General features: G+C 32.7%; 1 pseudogene; it reads right to left on the bottom strand.

Moving 5' to 3' along the window:
- Positions 1 to 249: 249 nt before the first annotated feature.
- LOC149553627 (cytochrome P450 76T24-like) lies at positions 250 to 23,358 on the bottom strand (annotated as a pseudogene).

Genomic DNA, 23,358 nt, shown 5'->3' with positions numbered 1-23,358 from the left:
TGAAAGCCTAGGAAACAACCCATTCATAATATATCTACACACCACTACAAAAAGAAAATTTATAACAAAATAAATGCAACATATTTGATTCATAAAAATGTACCACACATGTTCCTTAAATTAGGCAACAACACGTTCTGTGCACATTTCAAGGCTTTCACCATTTGGGAGAGGAATGTCATAACTACAACATCATTCATGAACTTTCTCCTTTCCATGTCTATTAGTTGTTTCCTATTTGTTGAGGCCTTACAATTCTCCATACCTGCATTGCAGTAAAAATTTATGGAGTAATCATTATAAACTTATATTATACATAGTTTGAAACTATTAATATCCAAGAATTGTTAGCATTAAGCTTTTACATGCGCTCATTGAGTTGCCAAGTTGTTATGATTGGAATAGAGTATTTTTGAGTATCTTCACTGAATATCCTTCTCCATGCCTTGGCCTACTCACTCTCATTATGTATTATTATTGGTACCTGCATCACACGGAATTCAACTTCAAGCTTTAGTCCTGTTTAACAAGTCATTATATAAATGTTGACATCCAAACCTAATCACTCATATTATAGATGTGCTACTGAAACCACAACAATAAATTTGAATTTGAGAAGTAGAATGACATCCTAAACACCTCAGCCTACCTCGGATAGTCATCTCACAACTTCCTCCAAAGAAATGAATCTAATATTTTATTCTTGTTTTCATTAAAAGGACCTTTAAATTTATACAAATTGTATAATCATCATTTTTTGAAACAATAAACACATGGATTTGAGATGATACTCAAGTTCAAGTCTATCATGACAATTGACCAACAAATTGTGAACACAGGGTGATTATAGAAGGATTTAATTATATTAACCCAATGCATATTCCAAATAAAACAAGAAAATCTTGACATTATTTAAGAAATCTTAAGATGCACAAATCACATTGAAGCAAATGTTTGGTGAATCCCATGTAAGCACACAGTTTTCTAGCTTTAACCAAAGGTAAGAGGTTTGATACCAACCTCTATAGCTCTAAACATTCAAAAAACTGCTCAAAATGTTAGAAACTTAGAAGTCAACTATTGAGTAGTGGCTTAGAAATTGGTTGAGTAGCAATGGACACAATAACCTTTTAGGAATATGAAGGCCTTAGAAAAAAGGATAATTGGAAATTCATAAGGCTCCTACCAAATGAAATTTATCTAATAAAATCACCCCCTCATTTTTCTCAATGAATAAAACTCCATCTATGCATTTGTCAACTCTTGTTGGATACATAATTTAAATTTCCTGAGAATTGATACTAAACTCAAGTAATAACCATTTAAACACCTTCCCTTGCATATATAGAGAAGCAAAGTAGTTAATGTTGGCATAAACATAAAGTAAAGATTTGACTAAAAAACCTTTTTCCTATGGTGCTGATTCATCGCAAGCATAGCAGTCATCTGAGCTCGAACCAATGCAGAAGTAAATATTAGATCAACTAGAATGTTGCTAATTCTTTTTCTTGCATCAACAACCTCTTCTACTCCTTTTTGAGTTAGGGGTACATCCACACACCTAGTGAATAAATTTTTCTCATTCCATAATGACTCCTTGTGATGGATCAAAATCAAGGTTGCTTCAGCTGCAACATAAAAGATGACAGAAAATTGTATTATAGATAATAATGTATTTTCCTTATAGGTCAATTCATAATCTTTTTAAACCATCATGCATTCACCTTAGTGTGTTGCTTTCTAATCTGAACCTTAAAATAAGGATCCTTATTGAAGCTACAACTATGAATTTTTTAATTACCAATAGAAATCAATTGAAATAGCCTAATAAAATTCCATAGACTTAGATGTTATGAGCTTGTCTTCCACAAAAATATGCCCAACTATTTTATTTTACCACTGAACTAAACTTTATCATGAAAAGTTCAAAAGCCAAAGGAGGAAGCTCTAACCTTTCTAGAGAGATTTAAATTGAAAAAAAATAAATATCAAGTTAGAGAGATATTTACCTTTGGTGAAACAAACTTCATTTCATTTGTGCTTTTTTTTAGGCATTGGAATTCACAAGCAAGCATACTTTCTTAGGTTCAAAAAATAAATATAATCAACCAACAAGGTTTGTTCTTAATTTTTTACAAAATATAATTAAATCTGGGGTTACCAGGCAGCTTCCATAAGAGCATATATAGATCAGTGCCTTGATAAAATGGATAAAATTAACAGAACTAAATAGACATGAATAAGTATGCTAAATGAGATTGAGTAAGCCCTACACAATGCTAAATCAATTGTCAATACAGAAGGAATAAATGCTATGTGAAGATTATTAAAGCCTAATTTTTTGTTGAATGCAAAACACAAGCTACTAGGGCCGTCCTTGAAATAGAAAGTGGCTAACTTGATATTTATTTTAGAAATGCTATTAGGACCAACAATTTTCACAATCCAGGGACAATTGTTCTCATGGCTTCTTGATTCAAGGTTAGACAAGCAGGAGGTTGTGAGTTGTCCAACAACTCACAATAAGGTTTAAGCTAATATTATAATTTATTAACTATAAATTAACACTATGGATCATAAACAAACAAAAGACTAGTAGACTAAAAATGTGTTCTTAGCAACAATAGTTGTCTATTCATTTAATGTGACAAGAATGTATTCAAAGCCATGCATGAGAATCTCAAAAGAAGTTCAGCCTTCACTGTTTGATTGTCATGGCTATACTAGGATAACTGTGGTACAAGGGGTGAATTGATAAATCTGTCCCTACAATTGGGACTGACAATAGCAACAAATAAATAAGAAATTTTTGAGAGAGATTTAAATAACATAGATCACTTGGAAGGCTCTTAAGGTTGGTGCTAGATGACAAAATTAGAGGTTTGAAAAGCATAGTTGAATTACTAGTCACAATGGGAAATAGAGGCTTGCTACCTACCGCTTGGAGAGCTAATTGTGATCTGCTACATTTATTCATTTCTCTATGATTTTTAGAATTAGAATAGCTCTTTGTGCTTAGATCTCTTCTGCTGCTTTCCAAACTATTGTTTGTCTCTATCACTAGCATGCCTTTTTGCTTGGATATAGGACGTAGAACTTTTGAGTTTTTCCTAACTTGTGTAGCAATCCTTGAAACCTCTTCTGCATTCATTCGAGCCAGTGCCCAAGGTCTAATCTTTATAGATCCTTTATTCTTTTGCACTATCTATTCATTGGGTGTCCTCTTTATATTTTGATTATCTACCTTGATAGATGACATCACACTATCTCTTGGCAACACAGAGAACTGCAAATCACCAAACTAGTGTAGTAAGTTATATAGATCTGTTAACATAAAATATGAATAACATGTGCACATTACATTTTTCTCAAAGATTGTAGATTCAAACCTGGTCCTCTACAAAAAAGCATGGTGGAGTGCACCAAGACTCATGGTGTAATGCACTCATAGAACTTCAATGACTCAATCCTGACACTAAACTGGTCATTAACATTTGTGGGCTTTGTGCTCCTCCCATATTTTGCTACTCTTGCTCCCTCATTGCAACAATATAATCATATGTGCTAACACCCTATTATTGGCATTTCAACCAAAGGAAATAAGCATAAAATAAATTCATCATATAACAAAAGGAATAGCAAAAAGTTGAATATAGAAAATATCAATATTTCAAATCAAACTTTTGACAAGATTATCAACCTTTCTTATGAGTAAAACATGGAAGAAGAAAAATTTTCCAAGAGGAAGCATTGCAATCATAGACAAAATAGTGCATGAACCCTGTAAAATGACCCAATTGAAAAGTTGAACACTACATGATAAAAGGAATGTTTTACATAACTCATTATCACTTCAATGGGAAATATTATAATTCTTATTTGAGCATAAATTTGAAAATGAGAGGAAAAATATGCAAAGATTGTTGCACAACTCACCAAGACAACAACAAATGGTCCCAATGAGAAACTACTACCCAGCTTAGATACAATCTCCACATCAAAGTGACTCTGATTAAGGAAACATCACACTATTACAAAGAGTCCAATTGACCACTAAAGTATAAGCTGCAATCCAAGTCCAAGATGTAGAACCCATGTACCTGTCAATCATAAGTGAGAGCCAAATGGGCTAAATGATTTCTTTCTATAAGCTAGAATAAAATTTTAGACCTTAAGGTGGGTTTGAACCAAGAAAAAGGAAGGCTCAATCAAAATGCTCTTGGATCTGGAGCACGATGGTTTAAGCACCATGCTATAATCAGCTAAAAATTAATGCAAATATGTTGGCCACCTATTCTTAGCTTAGGTGCAATGTATAAGGATCAACCGTGTTAGTATTTTATTTATAGGACTACTTATAGGACTGATATTATCATCATTGACTCTTACAATACATAACAAACAATGTAAGCCATTGTCATCCACAATGCCCATGGACATTCAGGGTTTTTTTTTAGTACCCCCTGTTAAGTGCAAAAACTTTTAGAGCTTGACATTCAAACATGAACATCCGAAATAAAATTGTACAGTTCTCTGAAGATTGGTTTCTTCTGATAAAAATAGCCTCTCATAATGCCATCCAACTTTTATTAACACAAGACACTCCAAGATATCCAAGATACTATCTCTACATCTTTTGAGTCAGTAGGCAATATTGAACTCAATTTGGCACATTGTAAAATCAGAAAAGACTCATATGAAGCCAAACCCTAAATTGGTAAAAAAATTATAATACAAGAAACTAGTACAGCATTGTAAGAAAGCTGATCTTTATACAGTGGCAACTAATGAAAAAACATTGATGGCTCTTTTAGCTGCCTGTACTTTGCTCACTAGTACCTTCCATTTCACTTCATCCTTCTTGCTTTGCTATTTCACTTTTTCTTTAAAATGTCTGCATGAAGATATACTCTGATCATCTTTAACAAAAAGAAGTATGCTTCTAGAAAATGTAATAATACCAATTGTACATTTAATAACAAAAGCCCCATATGTACCTGCACAGAGGAACCTTGCAGACATTTGGCTCATAACACATTCTTGAATGAAGTTCAAGAAGCTACCACATTATTTTACAGTGAAAACATCCACCAAGGACTCATGTCTTGCACCCAACAAAATTTCTAATGAAAGATTCAAGGCCTTTGCATGCTGGGAAATTGCAGGGTCCCATAGTATCATCTAGGTCTTTGTTGTGGGGTCCTATTATGCGACAACCATCTCTACAGATGTGAACAAGTGCTTCCATGGCATCATATAATTGTAAATATATTCTTTTCTCCTCTATCTTGTGAAGCCTTTCTTTTTTTTGCTATGAATACAAAGAAAACAAAGGATCATAGATTAAAATTATATCAATCTCAACAAAACTAAGAAACTACATTGGCATCGATACCAACTACTTGTGAGAGATTTAGCTTCAAACCAAGTTCTCTACGTTAGTGTACTCCAAACATCTTTACCTTATTGGATGATTTAGTATTGATTCAACTGTACGATAGTTTTTAGTTGCTTAAACCTCCTTGCATTTGCATGATAACTGGAAATTTGCGCTAATATAAACCTCTTTTAATGTATAGATATCTAGTGACAAGAGTAATATTTCACCCTTGGTATATCTAAGAAATTGCTACTATCCCTGTCAAGCCATGAGCAAGCAAGGGAAAAGCATTGGTTTTTTGTCTAGTGATGGCGCCGAACTCCAACAAAATATGAATGATCCTGTGCGCGCGAACAAATAACAAATAAGAAATGTTTTTGGTTTTTACATCTAAGCCTCATGTTGGTCAAAGTTTCAACCAACACATTTTTCCCTATATGTGTTGGTCAAAATTTTGACCAACACGGGGATTAAATGTAAAAAAAAGAAATTTTTGTCTTCTACATTCCAACCAACTTAAACTTTTTTAGTTGATGGTCAAAAATTTTGGTAGAAAAATGAGGTCAAATGTACTAGTGTCATCTTTTAGTCTAGATAGGAATGTTTCCTATCCTGTCTCTTTTGTCTTCAGTTCAAATAGGAATGTTTCCTATCCTATCTTCAGTCTTGTTTCTATCTTCATCTTCAGTCTACATTGTTTCTTTTAGAAATAACATACTTGTAATTCTTTATAAGGAACACATTTTTTCCTCTATTAATCAATCATTCAAAAATCTGTTAATCTGCCAATTCTTGAATCTTGTAACATGGTATCAGAGCATAGGTTTCAATTTTTTTTGAATATTTTATAATTTCTTTTGAAATTATCTACTCCAAAAAATTTGAAATTCTTTTTGAAGCCTTTCTTGGTTTATTACGTACTTCGTAATACCTAGATTCGGCTAGGCTTTCTGAGACTTAATTTCTAGCAGCACACATTTTTTAATTTGATCTTTTCATGCCTAGAAAACAAATTTTTTTGAAACTCCCATCATTCGCAAAATGCGTAGAAATCATGGATGATTTCACTTAAACTTGCGATTTCTCCTTGCCTTGCCAGATTTGTGACTGTTGATGCCTTGTTTCATGGTTGGATTTGTAATCAACAGTTTACAAACAACGTTTGCAACCAAATCGGCTTTTTTTTTTTTATGCTACAAAACGCTTAAAGAAAAACCTTTTCTTTTTGCCATGATCATTGCTACAAGGTTGTTTTTTCTAACCAGCCCTCTTGACTCTCTTTGCCAGCAATATCTTTCATTTTTAGGTGTTCTTTTATCCAAAATCTGCCATTTTTTTGCATTTTTTAACCTCCATGTCTGCGACTATTTTTTATGCTCAAAACCCTAATTTTTGGGTCCGAATTTTTCTTTTTGTTTTAAGATTCTTTGTGGGTTTTTTGAGACCTCTTCTAGGTCTTTGTAAAAAATTTCTAGGTACCTCATTTTTTGTGCCTCAATTTTTAGGCTAGTAGATTTACATTGACTATAGATTCCTTCTAGGTTTTTCATCTACTCTTCTGGGAACTTGTCATTTTTTCTTGGGTTAGCCTCAATGTTGCCTCAAAATTTGTTCAAATGGCATTTTTGACTAATTTAATGTTGGAGGGCAGTCTACAATTCAATGGCTACAATTATAACCACTAGAAGCAACACATATTAACCATCTTTGAGTATCGACATTTGGATGAGCTTGTTCTAGGCACAAGGACTCGTCTGATCTCCAACCAAGCATAATAGGACAAGTTTGATGATCACAATTGAGAGGCCATTATGCTTCTTAAGCTGTCTCTTATTGATGATCAACTACCATAGATTCCTTCTAGAAAGTCAGCTATAGAAATCTAGAAATATCTGAAGGAGCTGCCTGAAACATCTGACAAAAGTCAAGCATTCTTTTTGAAGAATCAACTATTCTCCATTATTATGGATGAATGTATGTCCTTGCAAGAGCATCTGACAAAGATTAAGGACATTCGTGATCAACTCAAAGCTATTGGTCAAAAAATGGAGGAAGAGGATATGGTAGTCATCACTCTAAAAAGTCTACCATCGTACTATGAGCACCTCGTGGAAACACTCAACATTATGTCAACTAATGTTGATCTAAAGTTTCTAGAATTATGCACCAAACTTTTGCAACAAGATCGTTAGAAATAGTAGTTTGGTAGCAGTGCTTTTCTACAACCTCCTTAGAGCAGGCATTTGTTGTAAAATCTTTTCAATAAAACATTGGCAACCATCAATCTTCTCAGCCTTCTTAGCATCAACCTTCTACTCAATCCTTGGATGGCTCTACAAAGAAAAATGTATAGTGTAATTACTGTCACAAGTTCAGCCATATGAAGTTCGAGTGCCGAAAATGTTTGTCTGCTCAAGCAAGGAAAAATGCTTCCCAGCCAACAACACAAGTTGTCGAGCTTCTTGATCAAGGCGAAGCTGCATTTTTTGCCTTCTAAATCTATTTCTATTTTTTTTGGGTTTGTTGATTTTCTCCTCAAAAATCATTTCATGTTGTCTGTAATATGCAAGGTTGCATGAGATTCTAGGTTTTACCTTTTTTTGGACAAAACTAAAGTTTTGTAATTTCAATTTGTTTTGAGTCATGGCACTCTTCTAGCAAAGCTTCTTGGTTTCAGCATTCTGTAGATCCAAGGAGGGTCTCAGTTGTCCTAGAATGTTCCAGCATATGTACATTAACCATTAAGGGAGGGTATTAAGATAATATCTTATACTTTCTATAATGGTCAACCACTTGTCTGTAGTCCATCTTTCAGTCTAGATAGGAATGTTTCCTATCCTATCTCTTTTGTCCTTAGTTCAGATAGGAATATTTCCTATGTTGTCTTTAGTTTTGTTTCTATTTTCATCTTCAATCTATGTTATTTCTTTTAGAAACAATGTCCTTGTAATTCTTTATAAGGAAGACAATTGTTCCTCTATTAATCAATCATCTGGAAATCTATTAATCTAACAATTCTTGAATCTTGTAATAGCTCTAACCAGGGAATGCAAATCAGAATAACTATCAACAATTATCAAAGTTGACTAGATTGTAGAAAGGTTGGTGGTGTTTTTATTTTATAACACCAAAAAACATGTTTCAAATTTGCATAAGTTGTGGCCGAAACAACTTCTCTAGATTGTCCTGCAACAATATAGTATACGTTGAATTTTAATCCTCACTTCTATTACAATTGATAAAATAAAGAAGGATACAACAAGCTAAGGATTCTTCAAATGCTTATAAGATGCACATGTAGTTTAGTTTTGAAGCAATCAAAATACATATCCAACACACTATAATATGCCTTGAACTCTAATGGCGTTGTTAGCAATAATTACCAGGAAAAGTGAGTGAGAGATTGAAAGAATCACAAGGCATAACCTGCATGTTGCTCAATTCTAGAGGCATTTCTAGCTATTACAAAGGAGGCTATATATTATCTCCAATATTATATGGTGAACTCTATCCTTGCAATGCAAAATAACACTACTAATTGTAATTAGAAGCATTAGACATTTAAAATCACAAATTTATATTTATTATTTACCCATCTCATGCAAATGTGATGTGTGTTGAGTTCCAATGTTATTTTTTTAAGTATTGAATATGATCTAGATGACTTTGTGGACAAGGAGAAGTGATAAAATAAAGATGCATACAATGAAAAGCCAATCCTCTATTCGGAAGCAACATGGATGGTAGCTGGACTAAGGCTTATTCAACTGGTTACAACAAGTGAACATATTTTTTTGTTTTGAAGCATGGCATCTAGAGCTTTAAAATTTATTTGAAGCTATGATATTCCTATATGGTAACATAAGGAATACAAATCAAACATAGCTTATCTTTATTTTATACAATGTCCTTACATTGATCAATTGTTTCTCTTATATTATGTCTTGAATGAATTGAAAAATTGAAAGTACAGCTTGTATAGCTTTTGGTAATAATGTTTGCCTAGAATTAATAGTTGTTTAACGGGCTAATTGTATTAGGTTATGTTTAGTCAAACTATAAGACCATCTAGTGAACTATGGGATCCTAATGTTATTTGATTTCATGGACATTGGAATCTCAGTGTTCCTATGTAATGTTCCTTATTTCTAAATTCTTATTGAGAGGACAAATATAGATGAGGGCCCTACTTGTCATAATCATCATTAGTTTACCTTTTTCATGATGACAATCTCTAAGTTCCTTAAACTAACCAATTGATCTACTCTTTAACAGTTAATGATACACCCTCATATAAATAGATAAACAATCTAAAAGTACAACTTTCAAGAGATAGAAACATCATAGTTCATTACAATCTACTTGGTGGAGTGATTTTCTTGACTGAATTATCACTTCACTTTTTTCTTTAAACTTTATTCAAGTTACAATTTCATCTCATATTTGTTGGTACACAGACATAGGCTTATAAAGTTGCTTTATGCCATCAAAATTTGCTAGCTGTTATTGAATGCACTTGGCCAAAAACTCATACAGTCAAGTATCTTTAGTAATTTCTTGTTTGGAAGGAAAATGTAAAGGGGGATCTAATTATCAAAGTAACATTCGATATAGACTTGAGAGAGGTGGCTAGATTCTAGGTATTGTGTCATGTGTGTTGAGCTCTATAAATATAAGTCAATTCAGAAGAAGTAATAGAATCAATCTATTCAATTGGGAAAAGAAGAAGAATTGCATACAAACTTGGATGGATTATCTTGCACTAACCTTTCAACTTCTCCCGCATTGCTACAAACCGATGCCAAAAACACACAACGCCCAAATAAAAAAATAACCAAAACACACAATGCACCCAAATCATATCCTTTTTTTACTATGGGCCTAATTTGGTCAAAATTTTGATCAAATTGGGAAGCCCTAAGTTGGTCAAAATTTTGACCAACTTAGGCAAAAAGAAAAAAAAGGTATTAAAGAAGCCCATTTAGGGCTTGGTTGAAAATCTTGGTTGAAATTTAAGTGCAAATCTACTATTGATTTATGTTATAAAAGGTTGAAAGTGGTGGCTAGATGGCTCCTATTTCAAATGCACATTTCTTGAAGAAAAAATAACAAATTGGAGGATATTATACAAGTAGAGAGAAAATATGTGGATTGGACGACTCACCACAGGGATGAGGTGTGATGGGAAGAGGGAAGGGAGCTGGGAGACAAGATTAATAATAGGGAAAATATGGAGGAACAAGTGGAGGACATAAAAAGAAAGTACCCTTTGAGGAAGAGCATAACAAGGTGCTAAAATACTTAGTGTCTATCAAGAAGGAGCAAGTCTAGCTGGGTGAGAAAATTAACAATCTGGGCACTCAAACCATCCATGCCCAAACCATGATGGAAGTGGAGATTGGGATTTAGGCTCACCTAGAAGAGAGGAAAGAAATAGGAAATGGAAAGTAAATATAAAGGTCTATAAGAGACTTCTCTAACATTTAGTGAGTTCAAGATTTGTCACCCTAAATTCTCCTTGTTGGACCAACTCAAGTAGCTGCAAAAGTAGGCAGTTGGTTCATGTTTTGGTGCTAGTTTTTGATGTTAGTTTAATTGTTGAGTGGTTGCTAGTTGGTCAAGTGTAGTTCTTGATTTTTGTTTTTGGTTAAGTTAAGCATTGTCTTTCATGTTATTAAGTTATTTTTTCATGCCTTATGCTAGAGGCGGCTTAACTCATCTCAAAACATTTTTAGTTGGCTTAGGTTTTATTTTGTTCTAGCTGGGATTATGTGTTTTAATTTCCCTTATTTTAGCTACCTACTGGTTTTGGTGGGGTGACTTATTGTGATCTTTATGGTCCATTTACTATAGAATTAATGATTTTTTTTGTTATGGATTTGGGTGCTTCCTACTTTAATTAATTAAAACACTAAAATAACATGTAGGATAAACATACCCACTAAACAACAAAAATGGTATTGTGACAAAATAAATACAAAGACCACATCCTTGTAAGATTATGATCGAGACACATATAATAAATAATAAACAATGAATACTATGATGAGAAAAAAAACAAAACATAATAATCAGAGGTATGTTGAAATGTATGTAGAAAGGTAATGGTAAAAGACATTGGATTAATAATCTAAAACAAAACCTAGAATTGGATTGTTTGATGATGGTTTTGAACAATCAAATAATTACCAAGGAACAAAACAATGCCCTTTCCATTATTAAAGTTGCTATGTGCATATAGTAAACCATGTGAAAATAATATTACACAATGTGGAAAAATAATGCAAGTTATTTATATATTGAGTAAAAAGTAGTAAGTGAGTTTCATATCATTTATAGGTCAAACCACATTACCAAAGGATAAAATCATAAGGTGAGAATTTATTTATTTATTTTAACAAAATAAATAAAAATATAAGAACATAAACATGTAAATTGCCAACCATATTGACATTTGGTGAGGTTTAAGAAAAACTTAATAATAGAAGGAGTTTGGAAGTCTAAATTTGACCATTAAGAGGGATATACAAAAGATTTTAGGAAATACAGAAGAGATTTAAATAAGGCCAAATATTTTTGGGAAAAATGAAAATACAGTAATAATTTTGTCATTAGGACTAATTCTATTACATTTATATATTAAATTAAATATCTACAACAAGTTCTAGTAATATTAAAACATATTAATACTTGATGTTCTTGTAATTTTGAATAGAGAAAAAATGGAAATGAAGGTTATAAGTTATTACCTTGAGGAATAAACTCAAATTCAAATTTGGAATTATAAAGAAAGTTAATTGAAGCCTTAGAGTGAGACATTAATCATAATCTATTGTAATTAAATTCATGATGGATAGGGAGCGTGCACATGGGGAGGAATAAATCAGGCAAGAAAATTCCAATATGGATAAAGATTTGAGTGAGCCCCCAAATGAGCATGTCCAAACTCAAGCAATAGTAAATCTACCATCCACTAGAAAATTGAGCATGTACCTAGTGGGTATGGAGTGTGCACAAGAGGAGGAGTAAATCATCATATTGGGACAAAATAATCTCAATATAGATAAAGACTTCAAGGAGCTGCAAGTTGAGCGTGTCCAAAATCAAGTAGCACTAAATCTACCATCCACTATAGAATTAAGCACATACCAATTGGGTAGGGAGTGTGTGTAGGGGTGGAGTAATTCAATCACATTGAGGCAAGACAGTTCCAATATGGATAAAAATCTAAGGGATCCCCAAGTTGTTTGTTGCTAAACTTGAGCAATAGTAATTCTACTATCCACTATAGAATTAGACATGTGAGAGAAAGTTTTCAATGAAGGGGGAACTACTAGGGCACCCTATTGTAGTACTAGCTAAATTAGAGCTTCTAAAATACATGTCTTCAAGAACTTTTTATTTTTAGATAGGGAAATGTAGTGTGACACTTATGGTTGAAGTCAGTACAAAATTTCCTTAACCCTTTCTTATTTCAAAATTTTTTAAAAAATCTAACAATGTTTTAACATGTATACTTTGTGTCTACATCTTGTCTTCATGCATTAATGTGTTTTATTTGTGTATTTATTCACATATTCTTGTATAGGCCAGCATATACTAACATGTGTACTTTTACAAGTATTTAACACAACAAGGTAAGATAATGAACAAGATCGCAACTCAAGCCTCTCACATCAATTTCTTGAGGACAAGCAAAGTTGAGAGGGGTGGACTTGTCATGAGCCCTAATTAGTGTGTATAATAGAAATATAATTTAATCTATATATTCTATTTAAATACCTTATTACAATAATATTATACTAATTTAATAAATAATAAATAATAATTATGAAACTAAATCAATATTATTAAATCATCTAAATAAATAATAATAATAGTAAAATAATACATTAATAAGAATATAATCAAGCAATATTATAAATAATTATTTGATAGAATATAATAGAATATTAATTATATTATACACGTAAAATAATAATAATATAATATGTTATGTCCTATTACATTATTAATAGTTATTAAAGTATGATAATTAGGATTAGCCAATATATTAAAAGAAGATGGAACCTTAAGTCTAAACATAGATATTACAAATGAAATAAATTAGGAAGAAGACAAAGAGGTGTAATTTTTCAGTTTTTTAGCTAGAAACAATTAGTTGATTACCTCACACTAAAAACAAGCACTACAACATTAGAGACCAATTCATGATGGCAATGACATTTCATTGTAAATTTTGCAATTTTTTTTGAATGATCCCCAATGCTGTCGATATTGCAACTAGGTTGTTGATACCACGATGACATCAAGTTCATACGTTTAAAGAAAAAATGGAAAATTTTGTTATCCCATGAAACAATTTCATTCACATTTTAGAGGAGCGATTGTAGGAAAACAAACCAATGTGACAAGGAAATAAATCAACAAGGTAATGTAGGGTTTTATTATTATTTTTCATTGGATCTGTTTCTGTGCCCTTATGATTTGGTGGTTTTTACATTGATTTTGAAGTGTGGATTTTTTATTGTGGTTTCTATTCTTGTGCCCTTTTGATCTACATTTTCATAGTCATCAAAACTAGATATTTCTCAGTAGAAAGAAACTAGAAAGACATTGTGTATAGATGATCGTATGAAATGAAATGGGCATTTGAGTTGATAGAAACTAGAAAGACATTGTGCACATATGAAGGTATGAAATGGATTATTTTGGAGTACTCAGTAGAGACACTCAAAATTATAAAAAAAGGACACAATCTGCACTCTTATAAAATAAATCACCATCAATAAACTCATATCTTGCATCCAACAACTTCAATTTAGTTCAATTTTTATTCATATCTTCAAAAAAAAAAAAATTTTGAAAGGGATAAAAGATGTTAGTGCACCATGAAGGGTGTTGCAAACTATGAAATAGATACGTTGCATCTGAGAGTGCAATTATTTGAGGGGCTTACAATTTATTTTACTAGATCAATTTAGTTAATCTATGACTCCTTATGACCTTAGCAATATTGATATCTACATTTAATTCTTAGAATCTATTAATCCATCCATACCTTTGTCTTGTACATGAATTTGATGATATGGATGTTCCTCTTCAAGATTACAAGCACAATTCTAAAAAGGGTCAAAGCAGAACAAAAAATCATTTTTATTTAATGTGCAACTTAATTGATAATGATTGGATTTTATGTCTCAATAGACTTAATTATGTGCTAATGAATATTCATGAATTATATAATGTGTTAATGAAGGTTGATGATTGTTGTGTGTTAATGAATCTTATGTGTTAATGAATGCTACATTTTATTAATTGATGAAAGAATGAATGAATGAAATTAGTGTTGGAAACTAAAATTGAAATAATTGTTATATTGTCATTAATGTCAAACCTTATTGGTGAGATAGTTTGCTATCTTATTTGAGTGTCATATCTATTTAATTAATGAAGAGTATTTGAGAAGTTGGTCACAACAAAAGCACTTAGAAGAAAGGTTGAGTTATGAAGAAGAAACTGCAAATGGACACTTGATTAGTTAGAATTTGACAAGATAAAGTAATTATTCAATTATAATACAAGAGAAGAAGATAGTTGTATTGAATTCTTGAAGAAGTGATCAAAGATAGAACAAACATACAAGCTTGACCAAGAAACATAGAAGAAGATGAAGGAAATAAAATACATCCTGAGTGATGCTAGTGTTGATCGAGCCATAGTATGTGCTAAGAAAAAATATTGTTGATCGAGCATTAGTATTGGCTGAGTGATAGTATATGTATCGAACAAGAAAATTAGAAGTGACCGAGTAATATAGTGATGATCAAGCATTAGAACACAGTGTTGGCTGATGAACAACATTTTAACAGTTTATGAAAAATCATAATCTCCAATTGACAAATTCAATTCTTGGGATATGTAAAGTGTGTTGAAGATAAGGATGGATGAATTAGAATATTTAAATAAAGGGAATCGTGTTTTTGTGTTTCTATGCATGGATTCTAGGAGATGTTTGGAGACGTTTCTAGAATAGAAAGGAGACAAAATGTTGGAAGGATTCAATGGATATGATCAAACCCTAATATCTACAATGATGTTTAAGTGATAAAAGATTAGAATTACCTATTTAATGAGGGACAAGAGCTAACCTAATTAGGTTCGAGTAGTTGTTGATGCTATTGATTGGAAAACTAAAGAAGAAGGCTAAGAAGAGTTGAGAAGAAGTGAAGAGTGATTGCTTGAAAGGTTGCCAACTAAATAAGAGACTAAGATGATGATGAAGGTAGTTTAGTGGATCAACATTTGAACCAAACTAAGACCTATATTTACAAAGTGAATTGTACTTGCCAGATCAAACTTTCTGTTACTTTCTAGCCATTGTATTAGTATTGAAATCCTTTAATCAAGATTAACCTAACATTTTTATGTAAATCCTTTAATCAAGTTGGAATTCTAATGGAATGTTCTAATGTCCTCTAACAAGGCCACATTTACTAGTGTATTTCATAACCTTTAATAGGGTTGGCTCCTAATAGAGCTCATTTCAAAATACTCAAAAGATTGGTGATATGTTATTGGTAGTTTTTCCCAAATTGGATTTTCACATTACATCCTAGTGTCAAACTTGGGTGGATTTTATATGTGATGATTTATTGTTAATGTTTACATTCTACAAGTTTTTTATATTTAGAATAGTGGACTACTAGTTGATGTTACTGGAAGTTTACTATAGAGGTTAAGCTAATGAATGTGAAGATTTGAAGTAGTTTAAGTGCTTGTTTGTTCAATTGGTACATCTGGATCTTGGATAACTGATTCTCCCCACCTCTCTATTTTTCTAAGCATTCTAATAGTTATATGTTAAAGGGGAATTTAGATTGATTTTAGGGGAGGAGGGGTGGGGCCAAATGAGCTTCCACCTTCATGTGGTTGGCCCTATTTAGTAGAAAATACTAATGTATTTTGAAATGAAGTAAAGCTCAATAAGGATTTTTCTTATATAGGGTCTCAAATGTACCTAAACACATGTCACTAATTATTGCAGGCACACAAAGATTACAATGTTATATTTTGTTTGGTGTTATTCATTCTAAGCAATTTTATTTTTTTGTGATTCCAATAGTCTTTTTTATTTGTTTGCACTTTCTAATGATTATGTCTATATTAACATGATATGAATCATCAATGAAGGTTGGAAAATAATAATGGGACATAAGTAGGACACAATAAGCCTCATAATGGATTATAATCAAAATTGGGTGGTTTTCAAGTGGAAGCCTAAGTGAAATCATAAAAAAGTAGAACTCTATTTAGTACGAGTTAGCTAAATAGGGACATCAAAAGTGATATATTCAAAAGTATGGTCAATTATTGGTGATGAGCATTATGAGTAAGCTTGAATCTTGAAAGAAAGATAGTTGAAGTAGGGCCTCAATCAACCATGTGCAACATTGAGAAAAAATCAAGAATATATCATGATTGTGTAATTGTAAGTTTGAAAGAAACCTTAGATATCTTGATCTTTAACAAATGAGAGACCCAAGTAGGTCAATGAAAACTCATCATGCATAGTAGTTTCCATTTTTTCTATAGAGGATGAAAAAATCCTTATGAAAAGTAAGACACTAAGATATAGAGATGGCCCAATAAACGAGATTCCTCTTATTGGAACATCTAGACATTTAGATTAAAGTACCATTTGGTGGTCCAATCATGAGAAGAAAGTCATTTTTGTTGTTGTCAAGCACTATTGATCTATTGTAATAACTTATTGATGATGATGATGACAATGACAACAATGATGATGATGATGATGATGATGATGATATTGTTGAAGATGATGATCATGATGATGATATGGATGAAGAAAATTAATGACATGAATGAAATGTACAGTTATGTGATCAATGCTTATGCTATTTAATATTGATTTCCTAATAGAAATATACACTTATGTGATGTTAAAGGGGAATTTAGATTGATTTTAAAGGGGTGGAGGGGGTGGGACCAAATGAGCTTCCACATTCATGTGGTTGGCCCTATTTAGTAGAGAATACTAAGGTATTCTTGAAAAAAGTGAAGTTCAATAAGGTTGTTCCTTTTCTAGGGTCTCAAATGCACTTAAACACTTGCAAATAATTATTGTAGGCACATAAAGAATACACAGGACATCTTTTGGTTGGTATTATTCATTCAAAGCAATTTTTTTGTGATTCCAATATTCTTTGATTTTTTTTGCACTTTGTAATGATTATCTCTATATTCTCATGATAGAGCTCATCAATGAAAGTTGGAGAACAATGAGGGGTCATTATGGTCTTTGATAATTGCGATCACCTTCTTGAAGGTCACGTTCAAGACATCAAGCTTGACTATGACACAAATAAGTCTTTGTTGTTAGTTTTGATCCTCCCACATGGCCATAATTTGAGTCATGAGAGTCATCCACTTTCTTCTACAAGTTCAAAAGTACAGAAACAAATATAAACACATTTTCATAATTGCTACTTCAATTATTAACTTAAAGAAGAGAGCAGATGAGCACTCTTGTGACTGTTGAATTCTATCCATTTTGAGGAGGATTGAAGACTAACAACATAGAGCTATTTTTGTCAAAGGAAAGTTTGGCATCTTGAAGGCATTCTCTTAGAAGGGTACATCCCTATCAAATACCATACATAGGTTGTCACAATTGTGATGACAAGACATCATAAACACAATACAACACCTTATTTTTAGACACCTACTCATTGTAACATCTATCAAAAATACAACATATCCATCAGGGAACTATCACACATCAACATCTGACAACAATACAAGAACTCAATTTTTGACAATGACACATTGCAAGGTTTTGATAGCTATCTCCCATGTATAACAATTCCATCAAACAACTATTGTACAAGTTTGTCACAATATTGGTAGAGTGTAATGTTGTTATGACAAGTATGTCATTCCATATGGCCATCTAAGGTGTGGTATGTGATAGAATTTTCCATTGTAATTGCAACGAAAATACAATAACCTGACTTCCTATCGCACAAGTGATAGACTGTATTCGAAACTTCCATTTGTTGATCCTATGGCAGATATCTATCATAATTATGATGCATTTCCATCAAAAATTAACCTCAAACATAGTAGTGATTAATTAAGTAAAGTCCTATTTGGAAACATCATGCACTAAACTTCCTAGATAAGAGAAAGTTGAGAGACCCATTTTGTATATACTCAAAATCAAGCATTATTTAAAATCCCTACATAGAGACCCCATAGCCTGATTTAAATGATTTATTTTCAGAATTATATTTATTTTCACATGGAATATCTTTTCTCCATGTGAAAAACCCTCTAATTTTCTTACAACCACGACTATATTGTTTGGTAGGGTTCCCTAAAGACAAACCCAAACGCTACCTAGTCATGGGTGAACTTCTCCATCACAATTCTGAGCTCTCTTTAGCTAAATGTTCTCAATAGTCAAGGTTGTGTGTGAAAAATGTGGAAAAATATGCAAACACACTTCTATGAATTCTTATACCTGAAATCCTTCAAAATAACACCACGAAAGCGCAAGATCTCAAGAATCGACTCATAGCTTCCTATAATCAATGTGTAAAGAACTTCAAAGATTTGTAGTGGTGGCTCTCATATGAACATTAACCTTGGTCTTTACAAGTACATCCAATGAACGAAATATTCAAATGATCATGAACATGCAAGATATCTCCAAGTCTCCAAGAAAGCTTCAAAAAATGTCTATCATAATGGTGGCATAAGAAATCATGATCTTCTCATAAGAATGCTCCATGTCCTCAACGAAATCTTGAAAACTCCAAATAATGGTGATAATAAAATTGCCTCTTCCAAAATGAAGCAAGGAGGTATCCTTATATACCAAATCCAAGAGGTATTCCCAAATTGGAGGAAAATGAAAATTAAATAAAAATGTGTGACCCACATAAGAGAATGTGCAATTAGCATTTAATTAAGAGATGTGGAGTGTAAAACTCCATAAAAATTATAAAATGAGGGGTGTTTTTATTTAATTTAAATGTAAAATAATCCCTTTTCTTATAAAATAAAGTGTGTGACATTCATTTAATTATTTCTTTTAAAAAAATAATTGTTTCACATAAAATTAAGTGAGGAGGGGTTTTATTTAATTAAAAGGGAGCAAATTCCTTTAATTAAATAATACAAAAATCAAGATGATCTAACCATTTATTTAAAATTAATTAAATAAATTAACTCCAATTTAATCAAGGAAATTGATGTAAAATAATAATGATTAATTAAATAATTCAAATAAATTGAATAATTCAAATAATTTAATTTGATCAAAGGAAATGGTGACGTAAATATTGATTCAAGGTTGAGATAAATTATGAAACTAGGGCACATAGTCAAGGTGACCATTTTAGGGTGCATACAAAGGTATGTGATTATACTCAAGCTTTTGAAAGGCTCCACACCTACTTCTCTCCACTTCTTCCTCCCTTTGGATGAAGTCTATAGAAATTTGAAGAACCCAATATCACAATAGAGTGGTATTTAGGTTGTTATTGGGGAAGAAACCTATCATTTAGATCTAGTGTCATCTAGCATTTGTAGGAAATTAAGATCTATTTTTGTAAAAATATGACCTTGGATTGTTTGTGATTAAAGCTTTTATTGTATTTTTACAAAATAGTCATACAAAAATGAGATTTTTGAATGTGCAGTTTGCCTTTGTGAATTTCAGAATCGAAGTCCATGAATCCATGTTTTTGATCAAATCATATTAAAATGGTTTAAAGAAAATATTTTTTGGATGGTGTATTAAGTGCTTGGTTTTTTCTTCAAATTTAAATGTCGCATTCTTTTATGTATTGATTTCCATATAAATCAATAAAAAATTTGTAACTTGTCAATTCCCAAGTATGTCAAACTATGGAAGTTAAGAGGATATCATAACTATATAATTTCTTTCCTTTTTTTTAAATGGAGGGTTTAGACCTGCAAGGCAACCTAGCAGGGCACAATGCCTGCGAGCTACCAACTAGTGAAGGCCACCACTAAAATATTTAGGAATTCGATATGGGCACACACATATTTGAAACCTCTTCAACTTAGAGCCAAGGACTGAGGGACATCCACATCATCAAAATCACCTGGGGAATGATCCTAACTACATCCCTTATGGTGTCGGAGCCTTGCACTTAGCAAGACTTGATCCCTAGTGGGCTCTTTGTGTGCCATTCAACTTCGCCAGTAGACCAAGGGCCCATTAACATTGTGTATGAACTTTGCCTAAAGATAAAACTATTAAAATTGTATGGCAATGACTTAATATTTTATTCACAAGATTCTATTGTTATTTGCAGCTAATTTTTGAGGTCTTTCTTAGACAACTTGATGACAAAGGGCTTATCTTGTTGCACTTTTCCCTGATTCATAGTCAATAGCTTGAAAGAATGCCCTCTCATAAGAAAGCATTGATTTCTTTCTTTATTCTAAACCACTAAATAATCTACAAATGAAAAAATTAGCCTTATATTTTTGGCCACTCATAATCTGAATAATAAACTATCGACTAGATTAAATTGAGCTCTAACCCTAACACTAATTGAGTTATAAACCAAATCTAACACTAATCCTAACTCTAATTGAATACTATACCATATTGAACCTTATCCCATATATTAAAGTAGTAATTTAATCTATAATCCTTAGTGTGATTCTATATGTAATCCTATAAAAATATAAGTCTAATTATAATTTGGACATCAACACAAAGTCAAAGTGTAATTTTATTTCGAGAACTTATAAATGTTGATACTACTACTACACACACACACACACACACACACACACACACACGTGTGTGTGTGTGTAAAGCAAGCTTGGAGATATCTGAAAAAACTACATCTAAAGACTAAATTCTAGATATCTCTCAACTACTAATAGCGAGTCTCATAAACTTATGTCTATAAATATATAGATATATACCCTCTTCTGAACATTTTTTTATTAAACAAAGCAAATTTAGAATAGACATAAAACACAACTTAAAAGGAGTTTCTAGGGAATGAATAAACAACTTTTTAGTGCTAAACAATAAGATAGTAATTATAGATACAAGACATATTAATTAATTATGAATTACAATTAAACTTTAAAGAGTTTATATAGTTGTTTAGAATATTGTTCATCTTTACCATGCATTTGAATAAATTTGATCTTTAATATCTCCTGCAACATATTGTAGATGGTCTTTTTGTCAAAAAAAATACAGAAAAATGACTTGTAATACAAGGTCATAGTAAAATTGTAACATTTTTATTTGTAACAAATAATATTATTACAATAAATAGTTGAACACTTAAATTTTGAACATGAAATCACAACACAACAACAACACATATGGTAAAATAAAAGAAATATATGACCAAAAACAAAACAAACCAACCGACCAACCATCTATAATGTGGGAGACGAGGTACGGGGATTGCTTTCATCTCTATGAAGGTAATCCCTAACTCGTCGGTTACCTTTCTCATGTCCATCTGCTCACGCTTCATCCCATTCGGAAGTCCCCACTCAAATGAATGAAGTAAAGAAGCCAAAACAAGCTGAATCATCCGGCTTGCCAATGGAATCGCCGGACACATTTTTCTTCCAGATCCAAATGGCATTAGGTCAAAGTTTTGTCCTCCAAATTCTATCTTGCTATTCTCTTCCTCCAGAAACCTCTCGGGCATAAATTCCAAGGGATTGTTCCAAATTGAAGGGTCCCTCCCAATAGCCCAGATGTTCACTATCACCTGACTGTGTTTGGGTATCACAAATCCTCCTATCTCGCACGAGCTTACGGCTTCGTGAGGAAGAATCAGAGACGGCTCGATGCAATCGGAACGTCTCCTTCACAGCTGCATGGAGATATGGTAGACGGTCAGATTCTTCCATTCTTCTCTTGCAACCGACCACTTCATCCATTTCCTGACGGAGAAGCTTTAATTTCTCTGGATTGCGAATGAATTCAGACATGCCCCATTCTACTGTTGTAATGCTCGTTTCAGTACCCGCCGCAAACAATTCTTGACAACCTGAGATCGAACGGCTTAAACATCACATACTAAAGCTTGATTTCTAGTACAAAAGTGTTAAATAGTCAAAGTTTGACTTACTTTTCTAGACTTAATTTCTCGACAGATATTTATAAACCTATTCTAAAATCCAGCAGAGCATCCAGAAAATCTTTCTCCGAGTTGCTTTGGCTGGTGCCGCTAAGTCTCTTCTAGATGAAGGAATCAGAAAACTCATACAATGACCTTAAAAACCCGGTTGCCTCCCGCGACACGCCCTACGGGTCAACGAACCGGAGAAACGGAAAATAGTCCGCCATATTGGGCATTGCGACGAGCTTCACTATTCTCCAGATTGTATTTTTAAGCTTTACAGAATCGCAGACGTATGTGCTGAAGATCATGATGCCCAACACGTTCATAGACGTGCAGAACGCCATATGAGTCGAATCATGTGAAATACGTGATCTCTTCTGAGGCGTTGTAGAGCATACAAACTTTTGGTGCTGAAAAGCTCGACTATGGCGCCAGTTTGGGCCGTATTCACCCCAAAGAAGCGAGAATTTGTGATGGGAAAAGGACTTGAACGCTTCCATTAATGGCCGCACGGCGAAGTTGTGGTCGTGGATTTTAAGGACCTCCTTCGCCATGGCAGGAGAGGAGATGACGACTGTTGTTTTCACGCCAAGACGGAATGTCATGATTGGGCCGTATTGCAGAGAGAGGCCGTGTAGAGATTCGTGCGGCCTCTTTAGTAGCTGAAAGAGGTTTCGCAGAATAAGCCAAGCAGGAGGTCCGGGAGGAAGAGGAAGAGGAAGCTTTGATTTCCTCTCCCATCTCCATAGAAAGAAGCAGTGAACCAGCGGTAAGGAGAAAATGATACCATGAAAGCAGCGAAAGCTCCAT

Source organism: Cupressus sempervirens, chromosome 6 (genome assembly GCF_028749045.1).
Source record: "Cupressus sempervirens isolate cs-2001-9-10 chromosome 6, ASM2874904v1, whole genome shotgun sequence".
Lineage (NCBI taxonomy): Eukaryota > Viridiplantae > Streptophyta > Pinopsida > Cupressales > Cupressaceae > Cupressus > Cupressus sempervirens.
This window is presented reverse-complemented; position numbering and strand designations above follow the sequence as displayed.